This window comes from Dermochelys coriacea, chromosome 1 (assembly GCF_009764565.3).
Source record: "Dermochelys coriacea isolate rDerCor1 chromosome 1, rDerCor1.pri.v4, whole genome shotgun sequence".
In the NCBI taxonomy this organism is placed as follows: domain Eukaryota; kingdom Metazoa; phylum Chordata; order Testudines; family Dermochelyidae; genus Dermochelys; species Dermochelys coriacea.
Window position 1 is genome coordinate 262,817,207 of NC_050068.2, and position 14,044 is coordinate 262,831,250.

The 14,044-nt window shown below is 44.0% G+C and overlaps 1 protein-coding gene across 2 annotated transcripts in view; it reads right to left on the minus strand.

Moving 5' to 3' along the window:
* TCF20 (transcription factor 20) overlaps nucleotides 1-12,376 on the minus strand; it is a 216,369-nt gene extending 203,993 nt beyond the window's left edge. The window contains exon 1 of one of the 2 annotated variants that reach the window (XM_038397526.2): nucleotides 12,117-12,376. The gene's annotated coding sequence lies outside the window, so the exon portion shown is untranslated. The remainder of the gene's footprint in view (nucleotides 1-12,116) is intronic. The other variant, XM_043502346.1, reaches the window with a different exon arrangement.
* Nucleotides 12,377-14,044: the final 1,668 nt, after the last annotated feature.

The following is a 14,044-nucleotide window of genomic DNA, read 5'->3' on the forward strand; positions in this document are numbered from 1 at the left end:
CAAAGGTTCTTTGTACTTTGCACATCAGTGATACTATTATTTAATATCAATACATCAGTTCACTCCTCTATCATCTCTCTCACTATTGGCGCACAAAACCCTTGTAAAGTCATCCAAAGTATAATCCTGCCACCTGAAAAGAAAAGCACTGCAATAATCCACTCTTCCATAAATCTCCTCACCATACAAAGACAGACAATTTAGGTCTCATACATTAAAAGAAACCCAGCTACATCACAGCATGAAGTGATTCACTATACACTACAAATCTCAAGTTATATTCACTTCACTGTTCCATACTCAATTCCCCATCACCAGTTTGAAAGTGGGTGCACGGAGCATTTCTAATTTATGCAACATGGCAATTGAAGCCTGTGCTAACAGCCTCAGGTGTGACACTTGTCTGTCCAGATGTGCATAAATTAATTCCGGTCTGACTGCCTTAGCACTTCACTGTTCATTGACGTCATCATCTTTGCTTTCACTTTATGCAAAATGCAGCAGGCAAATACAAATAATCAAAAATTAGCCACTGAACATTCATTGCAGGTCAAACACTTCCCACCATGGTTCCTGTCTCCCAAATGCACACTCTTAACAACCATCTTCCTGCACCACCCAAGTATATGGTTTAATCTGTGTCTCGTTTGATCAGGCAGAGGTTATATAGCCATCCTAAAGGGAGTACAAAGGCTCAGCCAGAGCTAAGTGGGGACAGAAATACCATCAACATCAGAGCTGTACAGTGGAAATAAAGTTCTACTTTTCTTGCTGTTCCTACACAGACATCCATGAACACCCAATGATTCAGAAAGGCCTTTGTCTCCACTGAGGCATACCCTTTCTCTTAACATACTCCCAGGCAAGAAAGAAGACACAAAATGTGCACATGGGATCCATTTACGTCCCCTGTACTGCTTAACTTACTTAGATTCATAGATACTAAGGTCAGAAGGGACCACTCTGATCATCTAGTCCGACCTCCTGCACAGCGCAGGCCACAGAATGTCACCCACCACTCCTATGAAAAACCTCACCCATGTCTGAGCTATTGAAATCCTCAAATCATGGTTCAAAACTTCAAGGAGCAGAGAAGCCTCCCTCCAGTCAACCATGCCCCATGCTACAGAGGAAGGCGAAAAACCTCCAGGGCCTCTCCAATCTGCCCTGGAGGAAAATTCCTTCCCGACCCCAAATATGGCAATCAGCTAAACCCTGAGCATATGGGCAAGATTCACCAGCCAGATACCCAGGAAAGAATTTTCTATAGTAACTCAGATCCCATCCATCTAATATCCCATCTCAGGGGATTTGGCCTATTTACCCTGAATATTTAAAGATCAGTTACTTACCAAAATCCCATTATCCCATCATACCATCTCCTCCATAAACTTAACATACTTAGTGAGCTCCAGCACATTAATCATTTTGATTGTGTCCCCCACACCCAACAGCTCACTGCTAATACATACTGCCCTACAAACCTCTATCACAACAGCACCCCCATGGACTTCTCAATTCCATGCTGATGCCCAATAATTACCCAGGGCAGACAGTCACCACAGGGCAATCACCACTTGCTTTTCAAGGACAAGGAGAGCTTATCCTTGCAGTCTGGCACTACCATTTCAGGGCTAGCTCACCACAGAGATCCAGCAAAATTGTCATCTTCATCCTTAACGAATGCTGCTTTTGCTGTTCTTGAGACCTGGGATGAACAATCTAGTCCCACCAGGCTGTGGTCATGATCCAGACACAAAAGCACCACTCCACCTGGTGATCAGCTGCAAGCCCAGCACAGAGCCACCTACTCAGGCAGTTTGGGGGTGGTTTTGACAGTTGCATCCTGAACACCATGAACTACTAGTGTTGGTCTCAGTGTCTCAACAGGTACTGCCTGAACACCCTACCACTATGCCTCACAACTGCTTTTCAAACACTACAGCAGAAACACAGGAGCAAGAGACAAGCTTTTACCCTGGCCTCCATTTTGAAAAAGAGGCTAGGAACTTATGGTGATCATTGAGAGTTTATGGGATTTACTGGGAAATTTTGGAAGCCTGACCCCTTCTCCCATAATTCTACTGGGCTGTCAGATGGTCTATCAAAATATTTCAGAAGCTACTGCTTCAGGTGGCTACAGAAGGAACTGTAGAGGCACCCAGAAGACCGTGCAACACAGCAGTAGTGTGAATATGGGGTAAAACTGCTATCAACCTGTACCCCACGGCGAGTGTGGACTCACGGCATTATTGGTACTTACACTTGTGCATTGCTTCAATTACCAACAGTTCAGTTCTCTAGTTTAAATAGGCCTTTGCTTTCAAAGGAGAAAACTCAGGGCTTAAGAGGTTTCCCCACAGATCAATGACCGGTGCAGCCTTGTCTGCGCTAGAAAATTAAGTCATGTTAGAACATGAGCTACACAGACTGAAAAGCCATGTTTAACAGTGTTAACAACGTTGTGCTTTAACATGACTTAATTTTCGAGCGAGGGCAAGAGAAAAGAAACCTGCTCTCAATTTGCTTAGTACTGCAAAGTTTGCAGTGAGAATAATTTGTCACCAAAATTAAAATGTGAAGTTTTTTGTTTTTAAGGTTTAACTGCTGTTGGCATTGCTGAAGGCAACCATATGGTTGAAATGTTATGCAGGCTGAAGGCTCAAAGAGAATGTAAACGAGTGGCACCCTGTGATTTAATCATAACCATAGGTATTTTATAATCTCATTGGGCTCTCCAGCTAGTGGTGTCACATTATACTACTTTTACTGTTTTTCAGCAAGATGGCTACCATCAGAACTATGCTCAGAAATGCCAGCTATAGTTACAAACTTAAAAATACATTTCACAGTCAGCATATTAATGGTGACAAACTTTTCCTACCCTGTGAACATTCACACTGATAGGTTTAGAAAAAACAGGCAGCTCTCTTCATAAGGGAAAAATAGTCTATTTAGAAAAAAAAAAATCCATAGTACTACATCCTCCATTTTCTGTATTTCCCTCTTTCTCTTGTTCTTTATCCCTAGAAGCAATTTACAGACAATCAATTTATCTCCACAGCAACCCTGCAAGATATTTTTCCCTATTTTATAGATGACAAAATAGTCTGTACGGAAATTAAGGCTGATGTTACTAGAGTGGATTTCTGACTCTAGGTGTGGGTAAGCCAAAGGCGCAGATGAACTGTTGGCACAAAGGTGTGACACAAAGACCACACATGTATGCAAATAACATTCATAATAAAGAATGAGGGGTGTTACAATTTGAACATGAACTGAGTGTATCATTTTAAAATGCAATAATGCACTTTAAGTGACTCAAATGGCATCTTGAGGTTTCATGTTTATCTTTCAATGACTTCTACGTCAATTTGGCTCAGTTTACTATTTTTAAAAAAATAGTGTATCTAACTGCCAGCCTTGCAAACTCAGCTGGGGGTCATTCCAGTGTATGCATCATCACCAGAAATAAAGATTCTGCAACTGGAATTCTGCTGATAATTTTGTTGATGATAATGAACAAGCCAAAAGAGAATCCAATTCCCTCTGTCATAGCTTTATGGGCTCTGCAGGGCTAACAGGAGTAAAAACCTACTTCTGTCATTAAAGTCAGCACCTATGTATGACTCTGAATATGCACAGGAAGCAGCTCTAAGATGGTCTAGTTTTAGAGTCACTTTTCTGACCATATTGGCTCCTGAAAGTTTCATAGAATTTAAGGACCAAGTTCTCTTCTTTCACATGAGTACAATCCAGAGAAGAACATATCTATTAGTTACACGGTTTGAAAAGGCAGATTAAACCATGTCCAGTTCCTACTACAGACAATACAAAAGAGACAACCACTTAGCCTGCGAATTAAGCCACTTGAAATGTCTTCTTTGGGAAAATAATTCCACAGAAAAGGGGGTGGGGAATACTCAGCAATGCTGTGACACTGTCCCCTCCAGGTGCACCTATTTTGATAGTTCAGTACTAGTTCTTCTAGGCCTGATACCAATTTACCTGACCTCCAGCATCCTCCGCCTACCCCTTCTACCTCCCCTAATAGAAGTTCCCTTACCTTGCCATCTCCTCTCTTACTGCCAATGCCCCCCACCATTCCGTTTACACTTCCTCTGCCCTGGCTACCAAAAAGTATTATTTGCATTACAGTCGTGCCCAGAGAATCCATTTAGGATTAGGGCCCTATTGTGTTAAACTGTGTCCAAATAAATTAGAGCACTCAAAATCCCAGGACACCCCCAGTCTTGCACTTTGTGACTTGCTTAAATCTGAAGGAATCCATTTCTCACTCAGATACATCTAGGGTTGCCAACTTTGTAATATTTAAATGCCAGACAGTGCAGCAGGAATGCTGGAACCTCCCCTGCCCTGCCTCTTCCCCCAAGGCCCTGCCCCGCCTCGCCCCTGCCCCACCTCTTCCCCCAAGGCCTCACCCCCCCATTCACTTCTCTTCCCTCCTCCCTCTGTAAGTTGTTGCTTTCCCCCTCTTCTCACCACTCCCCTCTGCCTGGGTCAGGAGGGACTCGCCTGAAGTGCCAGGGCTGGGAGCTGCATTTGCCCGGCGCAGGTGGGAGGCTGCGCCGGATGACTACAGGCTGGCGCGGTGATGACCCGGTGCCTCCCCGCCCGCAGTAACCAGACTTTGGGTGTCCAGTCAGTTGATCAGAGCAGACACTGTCAGGTCACTTTTTCAACCAGACTTTCCAGTCGAAAACCAGACATCTGGCCAGCCTAGATATATCACTCTAAGGCCATGTCTATGCTAAGAGCACTTTACTGGTACACTTTAGCAGTGGTTCTCAAACTTACTTGATTGCGGCCTCACCTTCTTTGTATCTGTAGTAGTTTATGTCCCATCTCACACAGGCGCTTGGCCAGCAACTGTCTCTCTCCAGCCACCCAGCTCTGAAAGTAGAGCAGAGAGCAGCCGCTGCTGGCTGGGCGCCCAGCTCTGAAAGCAGTGCCACTGCCAGCAGCAGCAGAGACGTAAGGGTGGATTGGTACGTAGAGCCGTGCAAATCCACGGATATGCGCAAAAATTGTCTACGGATCACAGTTCAGATGTGGATACACATTTTTGAATCCACGCAGGGCTCTGTTGGTATGGCATTGTCACCCTTAATTCTCTAAGGCTGCTGGTGGGGGTGCTGCCTTCAGAGCTGGGCGCCTGGCCAGCGGCCGCCACTCTCTGCCCACCCAGCTTTGAACGTGCACAAGTTTTTCTTCTTAAAGCTTCTCATGCGCCCCCCCGAATACATTCCACATCCCCACCGTTGGAGAACCTCTGTACTATCGCACCAAAGTTCTTCTACTGTGGATGCAGTAGTACCAGCAAAGCTGCACTTTGCACCAGTATAATAAAACAGCCCCCCATGAACAAAACAAGCTATGCTGATAAAAGCACAGGTTTGCTGGGACAGCTGTCACTAAACTAGGGACTTCTGCTCACAGTTACGTCACTCAGGGATCATACCACTTCACATCCCTGAGTGGCACAGTTGTGTCATCAGAAGTCTGTCATGTAGACCTGGCCTCAGAAAGACTTGAAAACCATGGATTCTGATATGCAAAATCTTAAATATGGACTGTCACACAGAAAAAGCAACACACATGAGAATGTTTATAGAAAAAGTAACTGTCCTGCCATTCCACATTTCCACTGCAGCACCTGCAGATATTAGTGCCCAAATTAGAGGTCTTTTGCTACCCAATCCTGAAGTGATCTTACAGTTCAGTACTACTCTCTGAAGGCTGTTTAGAACTGCAACTGGTGCAGACTGCAGCTGCCCACCGGATAAGCATGCAGGGAGCACATGAATGACATCCATTGTCCATGATCTACAGTGGCTTCTCCTGGTGAAGTTTAAGATGTTGATGCTGACCTAAAAGCCCTGAATGGTCTGTGTCCTGGCTACCTTAGAAACCACATTAATTACTCAAGAAAACCACAGAACAGCAGACATGCTTGAGCAACAGCTCTCTACTTCAAATAGGCAGCCTGACATTTTCAGTGAAGTTTTCTTCCCCAGATTTCTTGAACTTCAGGATATGCTATCAGGTGCTCTTTTCCTAGGTTTTTCCAGAGGGGATGAGTCAAACAGGATAGGAACAGGTTGAGAGAGAAGAATTTTTATTTATGGGTATAGCAGCACGGCCTACTTGGCCTGGCTTTGGCCTAGCTACTGCTGCAGTTTCTCCTCACTCAGGTTGGATCACCTGACCTTTCAGCTTGGACTGGTTGCTGCAGTGATTTGGCCCTCCAGCTAAATCATTAAAGAAACAAGTCCACCACTTCCAACATATCCAAATCCAAAACAAACATGAAAGAGTCTTCCACCCCCCACAAGCTGAGTCCAGCCCCTCCTTTCTGAGGGTTTGGCTTCTTTCTTGAGTCCCCCCTGCTCTCTACCAAGCAGCTACTACTCCCAGAGCATCCTAGTGGAGCTTCCCTTCTCCCACTCCAATTCTACACAGAATTTGGTCTTATCTCCACCCCAGTACATCTGATGTCACCACATGACTGGCCTGTCATGTGACTTTGCTCATTTTTCAGTGTTGCCAACTCTTGTGATTTTATCCTGGCTCTGGCAACCTTGGGGTTTTTTTTGCCTGACTCACAAATCTTCCCTCCTTCAAAATGGCCACCATCCCCCGTTACCCATCAATGGGGCTGATGCCAGCAAGATGGCTGCCATTTCCCTACAGTCTATATGTGGCAACAAGGCTACCCTTAATAAAGACGGCTGCCACCTCCCACTGTTTCTAATGAGATTGGAGCCACGCCCACAGGCAAATGGCTGCCACTTTGTGGGTCAGGGGGCTGGACAGGACATGGGCACTGAGAGGAGGAGCAGCAGTGCCACTGTTGAAAGGTGGATGGGGAGGGTGAGGGGAAGCAGGAAGCAGATTTAGGAGTTACAGGAGAATGGGGTGCAGGGGGAAGGACTGATTCTTGCAAAAGGCTAAACCAATTCCATATTGTTTTTACTGTGACATTATGGCTTATATGAATGATTGATATAAAGTTTAAAGTTCTTTAATATGTATATCTGTAACTCATCAACTCTAAAAAGTAAAATAAGTTCTATCTGCAAGCATGAACCATGATGCATTAATTAGTTCAATAGTTCTTGAACTACTTATTTTCTTTGATTAGAAATGGGTGGTAAACTAGGAGGGGAGGGAGTCAGGACACTAATAGGAAAGGAATGGCAGTTCCCCAGTCTTAGGGGTGAGGAAATGGTAAATGGAGCCTCCATCAGAGCAGCCAGGGAGAGGTGATGCATTTAAGGTTGACTTTTCAACCTGAAATTATCACACACACATTGGCAGACGAGTAAAGAATATTAAAAAATATGATTTGATGGGTTTTTAAATCTCATGATTTTGGGGGCCAATCTCACGATTTGTGATCTCTTGAGATTGGCAATACCATTCTCTCCACCTGGATAAGCAGGCTAAATATGTCACAATTGAAACTGGACTGATCTCCCTTTAAAGGGCCAGTCACCCAGTGACAGAATATATAAGATATCTAGAATTTGAAAGCTGCTTTTTAATTAAATTGAAATAAGTAAATCACTGCCTGTTGCCGCAGAGAATGAATGTGATGTCACAAATTCAGCCTCCTAGCTTCAGGGTAAGATCAAGCAGGAGAAGAAGACAAGGCTGTGAAATTAAAAACACCTATTTTAAAGCAAATGCGTTTGATAATTAGAAAAAAGTGTGGTATAGGGAAATGATTAGGCCATATGGTGGGAAGCGATTTTAAAGGTGAACTGCAAAGCTGTTTTAAATAAATGAAGAAACTACTTAAAATCCCAGCTCGTTAACAGAATGGTATAGGTGGAATTAACTGTTTTGTTTTAAAACTGTGCAAAAAAAGAATTAATTCTCCTTCGATTTATTTGCCAAGTCTTTGAGTGGGGGGGGGGGCCTTAAAAAAAGTTGTTTGTGATGTTATTACTGAGAAGAGTCAAACTTCTAACACATTTTCAGATGCTTTGCAATTTGCCTTAAAAGGAGGTCTATTTATGGGATACAGAACCTTTCACCTCTAGATCACTGCTGTCAAGCAGTCCTAGCTAAGTCAGCAGTGACCAACAGTTCATTACTGATGCTGTATGTCACTCTTATAATTCTCATAACAAATGGACATCTAGGGATTTTTTCCATATAAAGTCAATGGGCCACAATCTGCACTGTACAGGAGTCAAAGCTAATTCTGGTCTTCTCTGTGGGTCATTATGGCCCCCATGCAAGTTGGACTAATAGCAGCCTTGCATTGCTCCCTTAAGGGCTGCTCTGACACCTAGAATAGCCAGATTATATCAGCTATTCCTGCCGTCTGCCCACATCTACCCCAGCACATCCCTATATCAGAGACAATGCAGAAAGCTGCCTATATCAGCCCTATGCTGCCTCTGTACTGAGAAAAGGAGTACTTCTGTACTGAGAGAATTCCCAGGGGAATGTTCCACCACTTTTAAGGCCCCTTTACACCACCAGAGCAGTGGAAGAGGGCTGCAGAAAGGAGACTCTCCCATTATCTTTGTTAGCCCAGCTAAACCAGTTCTGAAGAAGACTCCACTATGACTTTTTTTTACAAGTTTGTGGCCATTGAAATAAGTAATAAGTTTATAAATCACTTTAATTAAAAAAAAATCCAAAAAATACTACTTTTGTGTGTTCCCCATCCCCATCTCCGGGGATAAATCAGGACTTTTCTCCCATTTTCTGCAAAGATAAATAACTAGCCATAGTCATCAGACTCTCATAGTTCTTTAGTAACCTGTGTAAAGTGAGGTAGGGGGATCTCAGTACAGACCCTGGCAACATAACTGCTTACATCAAAAAGCCATAATCACAGTTGGTACTAAACTGCAGACACAGAATTGGCTGGGGAGAGTGAATTCTCTTCTCCCCCAAAAAGAAAGCCTCTTCCAGGCAGGGCTGAGAGTGTAGGAAGCTAGCAAAAAGGAAGAGAGAAAGAAAAAAAAAAAATCAGTATTGCCAACACTCATGATTTTATCCTGAGTCTTCCAGTATTTGCTGTTTTACCTGGAGCCATGCTGCATGAGAATCTCAGCTTTCATAAAAAAATTACCTTTCCAGCCCTCCAGTTGCAGAGAAAAGCTTGAAAATGTGAGTCATAAAGGCTCTCTCAGAAGACAAAAAGAACTCCAAAATCATTCTCGTTTAAAGTGTCAGCATTTTTAAGCCAATCAAGATTTTTGGCGGGGAGGGGGGTGACTCATGTTCTTTGAACACTTTGTGTTAATAATACCAAGTAATCTCTCATTTTGCACCCCAAAATCTCCAGTGAGAAGAGCTATGAAACATCCAGGGAGTACGAGAAGGTACTAGCCGCCCTCTTTCCACTGCTTTCCCCTTGTGTGAGAGCAATCTCCTGTTACTGGAACCACAACCTATCATCAAAAATGGCCATCCATTTTGATCCATTTCCTGCATTTAAAGAGGGAGGGGGACAGAGGAAGGGGCCTTAACCCTTTCTATCTCCTGGGGTTTATTTATTTATTTAAAGATAAGAGAAAAAGCCCATCCAGGTCCAGTTCAGCATTTTGCTGCGGAAGGAACTGAGGCTCCCTCTCTCTCCTGCCTTGAATACTCCAAAGTAACCCCCAAACCCCACACACACATGTGGCAGAGGGAAAGCTGTTGCAGCCCAGAAATACTCCTAGCTGGACATGGCTGGAATAAACAGACTGTTTTGTTAAGACTCAGCAAAGGTGACTATTTGGTGTGTCAAGGAAGATGCCCAGGAGCAAGTTATTTTCATACAGTACACAAGGCTTTAAGGTAATGCAGAGAGAGCGAGAGCTGGAAGAGAACACTGACAATTTTCCACAAGACTTACTACCCTCCCCCAGGCTTCCTATATCACACACACACACCCCTTATTCCCATAAAGCTCTGTAACCTCTGCTACAAACTCTGCCCTCTTTCTTCACTGGCAATCACAAATTGCCCACAGGCCCATCCTCACCAGCCTGCCTCCTTACAGTCCCCTCTTTCTACCCACAAACTCCTCATAACCCTCTTCACCACACCCCGCAAGCTCTCAAAAAATTTCCTGAGCAAGTTCTGCTGAGTTATTTTCAGACCACCGTGGGTCAGACCACCCTGCTATCCCCATCCGCAGCAGAGGTCCAGTCATAAACCTGCAACAGGGAACGTGTCACACATGCACACCCACCACTTGTCTGTCAACTTCAAAATCACAGTGGGCGAGGGAAGGGAAGCCTACAGCCAGCAGCGATGTGGCTCTGGGTATGTCTACATTACAGGGGCACAGCTACGGTGCTGCAGCTGCTTTGCTGAAGCACCGGACTATAAATGCTTCCTACAGCAGCAAGAAGGGATTTTTCCATTGATTTAGGTCAGTAGTTTTCAACCTTTTTTAATTTGTGGACCCCTTTGGTAATCTTAGGCATAGTCCGCAGACCCCCCAGAGGTCTGCGGACCACAGGTTGAAAACCACTAATTTAGGTAACCACCTCTCCAAGAGGCAGATCTATTCTAGGTTGATAGAAGAATCCTTCTGTCAACCTAGCTGCATTTATACCAGGTGGTTAGGTTGACCTAACTACGGTGCTAAGGGCACAAGATTTTTCACAGCCCTGAGTGACATAGTTAGGTGGACCTGAAAATTTTAGGTGTTGATCAGGCCTCATAGAGGCAGTTTTTAATCTGGACTAAACTTTAAAAAGAAGAGAGAGTTGCCACGCAATCCTTTGCAAAATTCAGAAAAGCATGAAATTTTGGTTTATAAAAGCCTTTTGGGGTGCAGCAAAAGAAAAATAAAAAGGCAAATCACAACACAAAGATATAAGAGCTAGGTATTAATTACTATTATTAAGCTTTAACTATTTGTTGATCATTACAAAATTTTAAGTAGCAAATGAAGGTTAAAGGCTGTTGAACAGAGAGACACCCAGTAGCCACATGACTGACAGGAATCCATGCAAGAGGAGTGGAACCATATGGAAAATATCAAGGGAAGGAAAAAAATATCATCCAGCTCTTTGCTTAGCTTTCAGCAGCCAGTTTTCTCTCTTACTGTATAGAAACTGCCCTGATTCAAACTTTCTCTCCCACTGCCCCTTATAAAACAGATAGCATTGCCTCCCCACCCCCATTCCTCCCCTTCTGTTTTTCTATTGGGGAGCGGGATGCTGACTTTTTTTTAAACCAAACTGTAAGAAGAAGAAAGATGAATTCCCAAGGGTTAACTGTACTGGGGCCTGCTTTTCTGAAAACCTCGGTGGTATGTGTGCGTATGTATCCGTACACACTTAAGAAAAGGGAAGGTTGCTAAAGAATGTGAAATGTGAGAGCTACAGATTCCCCCATCACCACATCCCTCCTCCTGCCTTCAATAATACATTTCAGCAAACAGTCATTTTTCAAACCCCTTTCTCAGGGGGGAGGAGGTGAAGAGCTCAGGTTACATTTGGGATTTTTTTTAAAACCACAATAAACACCACACAACGAAAATTCAAAGAAAAAAAAAAAGCCAGACCTGCTGTTTCCTTTTACAAGCCATTTATTTCAAACACACAAATTAATGCAGTTTCCCCTTCCTCCAAGCTGTTAAAAGTCTGACCAAAAAAAAAATCTTCCATCTCTAAAGAGCTTTAGTTGTTTTAACTATTTCCAGCTTAACCTGCCCTCCACCCCAGCTGATGTTGTTTTCCCCTAGAAACTAGCTTTTAACCGTTCCCATTTCCTCCAGTACAACATCAAAGGCAATATATTTGGGGCAAGGGTTGTAGTATATTCCCAAGAAAATGAAGCCTGCACATCTACCTCTCCAGACGGTTAGGAACATACACACACACTAACGTGGTCCTCAGTAGCGCCATGGGGAAGAAACTCAGGACCAGCAGAATTTAGAAAATAAAGAATTGGGGTCGCACCAGCGCAATCGCCTTCCTGGGTTAGTCACTTTTCCTCTGCTGATGAGCCTTGGCAAAGCAGCCGCCATGTGAAATTAAACAAGCCCCCCCCGGCAGAGTGGTGTAGCCTGAAACGAACACCTCCCCCTACCCTAGAAAGTCACTGCCTTTCTTTGAAAAGGCGCTTACCTTGCAAGGCTTCCTTATTGTCCCATTTTAGCTCCTTTCCTTTTGTGGGGCTTTAGTACATGTATTTAACATTCTTTGTGGCACAAAAAGAAATGGTTACAAATCCTGTCGGGTCATGTGATTGAGTGAGTGGGGGTTTTTTCTCTCTCTTTCTCTCTTTTTTTTTTTTTTTTTTCCTTTCCTTCCTCTCCTCTCTCTCTCTTTCTGCTTTTAGGACAATACTCAGCAGCCTGGGCTCAATGTGTCAGGCCAGACTGGCTGATGACAGAGAGGAGGAGGAGCTGATGCTGGCAGGTCCTGGCTCTCATGGCAGCTGGGGCTGGGAGGATGGGGCCTGGAGCTGGTGTTGATTAGGGTTCTGACATCTCATAGTGATGCCTTGAGGAGTAGGAGGAGAGTGTTTTGTCTGATTTCTTTTTCTTTGAATCCTCCTTTTCCCCCGCCTCCCCCTTCTGCTTCCTTCCCATCCTGGGACCAGAAGGAGGAGGTCTGTGCTTTGCTGGGGGACCCTGGCAGGCTCCTCCCAGGCAGCTGAGAGCTGGTTCTCTTCTGCACAGCTGAAACCTGTAGTATGAACACTGCAGGCTGAATCAGACTTTTCCCCAGCCTCACCGCTAGGCCACTTCGCTCAGTTCTGCTAAGCCTCCCGAGGGCCCTTGCTTTTTCAAATCCTAGGGAAAAGGACCAGATCTCAAAGAGTGGCAAAGATCTCTGTGAATACAAACATCTTAGTGATTCAGCCAAAGTGAACTAATCTGCACCCCTCCTCTGAAAAAGTGCCCAGGTTTTAAATGTCTTTTCATTCTTTTGTCACAGTTGCCTTCACAGATATGATAGGCTCTGTACTCTTAAGGGGAGGCAGCACAGAGCCAAAACAGGGTGTAGGTTTTGGGGGGTGAAAGCCCAGCAGGGTCAGTTGGCTATCTTTCTCAGCATCCCATCTGAGCTGAGGGTAATTCAAGGAAACCGAAAGCCTCCTACCTGCACCTGAGTATAGTGGGGATCAGGTTTCAGAGTAGCAGCCCTGTTAGTCTGTATTCACAAAAAGAAAAGGAGTACTTGTGGCACCTTAGAGACTAACAAATTTATTTGAGCATAAGCTATCGTGAGCTATAGCTCACTTCATCAATGCATCCGATGAAGTGAGCTGTAGTTCACGAAAGCTTATGCTCAAATAAATTTGTTAGTCTCTAAGGTGCCACAAGTACTCCTTTTCTTTTAGTGGGGATCAGTGTCTACAAAGAGTGGAGCTTTCAGGAAGGAATAGGCTGCTGGCCTAGAAGAAAGACCAGGGCTTTTTAGACACACAGCTGCTGCTGTTTTTGTATTGCCCGTGGTGTTTAAACACTGCTCAGCTGCAGGAAGGGAGTGTGAGCAGAGATTTTGCTAGTCTGTCTTTATTTTGGTTGCACCAGAGAAACCTGAAACCCTTGAAGAGGTTGCCCTGCTGCTTTACATAAAATTGCTGCTGTGCTTCAATCCTGCTGCATGGGCATGGACCTGGACCCTGCCTTAGAGACCATAAAACCAAATACCACTATAATGTAAATAAAACACATTTACATCTTCCAATAGGGAATGGTTAAAAAAAAAATTCTTTCTCAAACACCATCATAGCTGAGCATTGTGAAACCTAAATGGGAGAGAAAGAAAACACTTTCTTCTGCCCTTTAATTATTTGTCCATTTTAACTGATCCTGCCAAATTCCCTCAGCTATGGAATGGAATTCTGTTCTAGTCTATAAAGATTTTTACGGTGCCCTCATTCCATTGTATCTGAGAAACTTTCAGTAGTGCATTAAGTGATAGGATTAACAGAAGAAGAGCTCTAATTAAGCTTGAAAGTTTATCTCTCTCACCAACATAAGTTAGTCCAATAAAAGATATTACCTCACGCACCTTATGTCTCTAATATCCCGGGACCAACA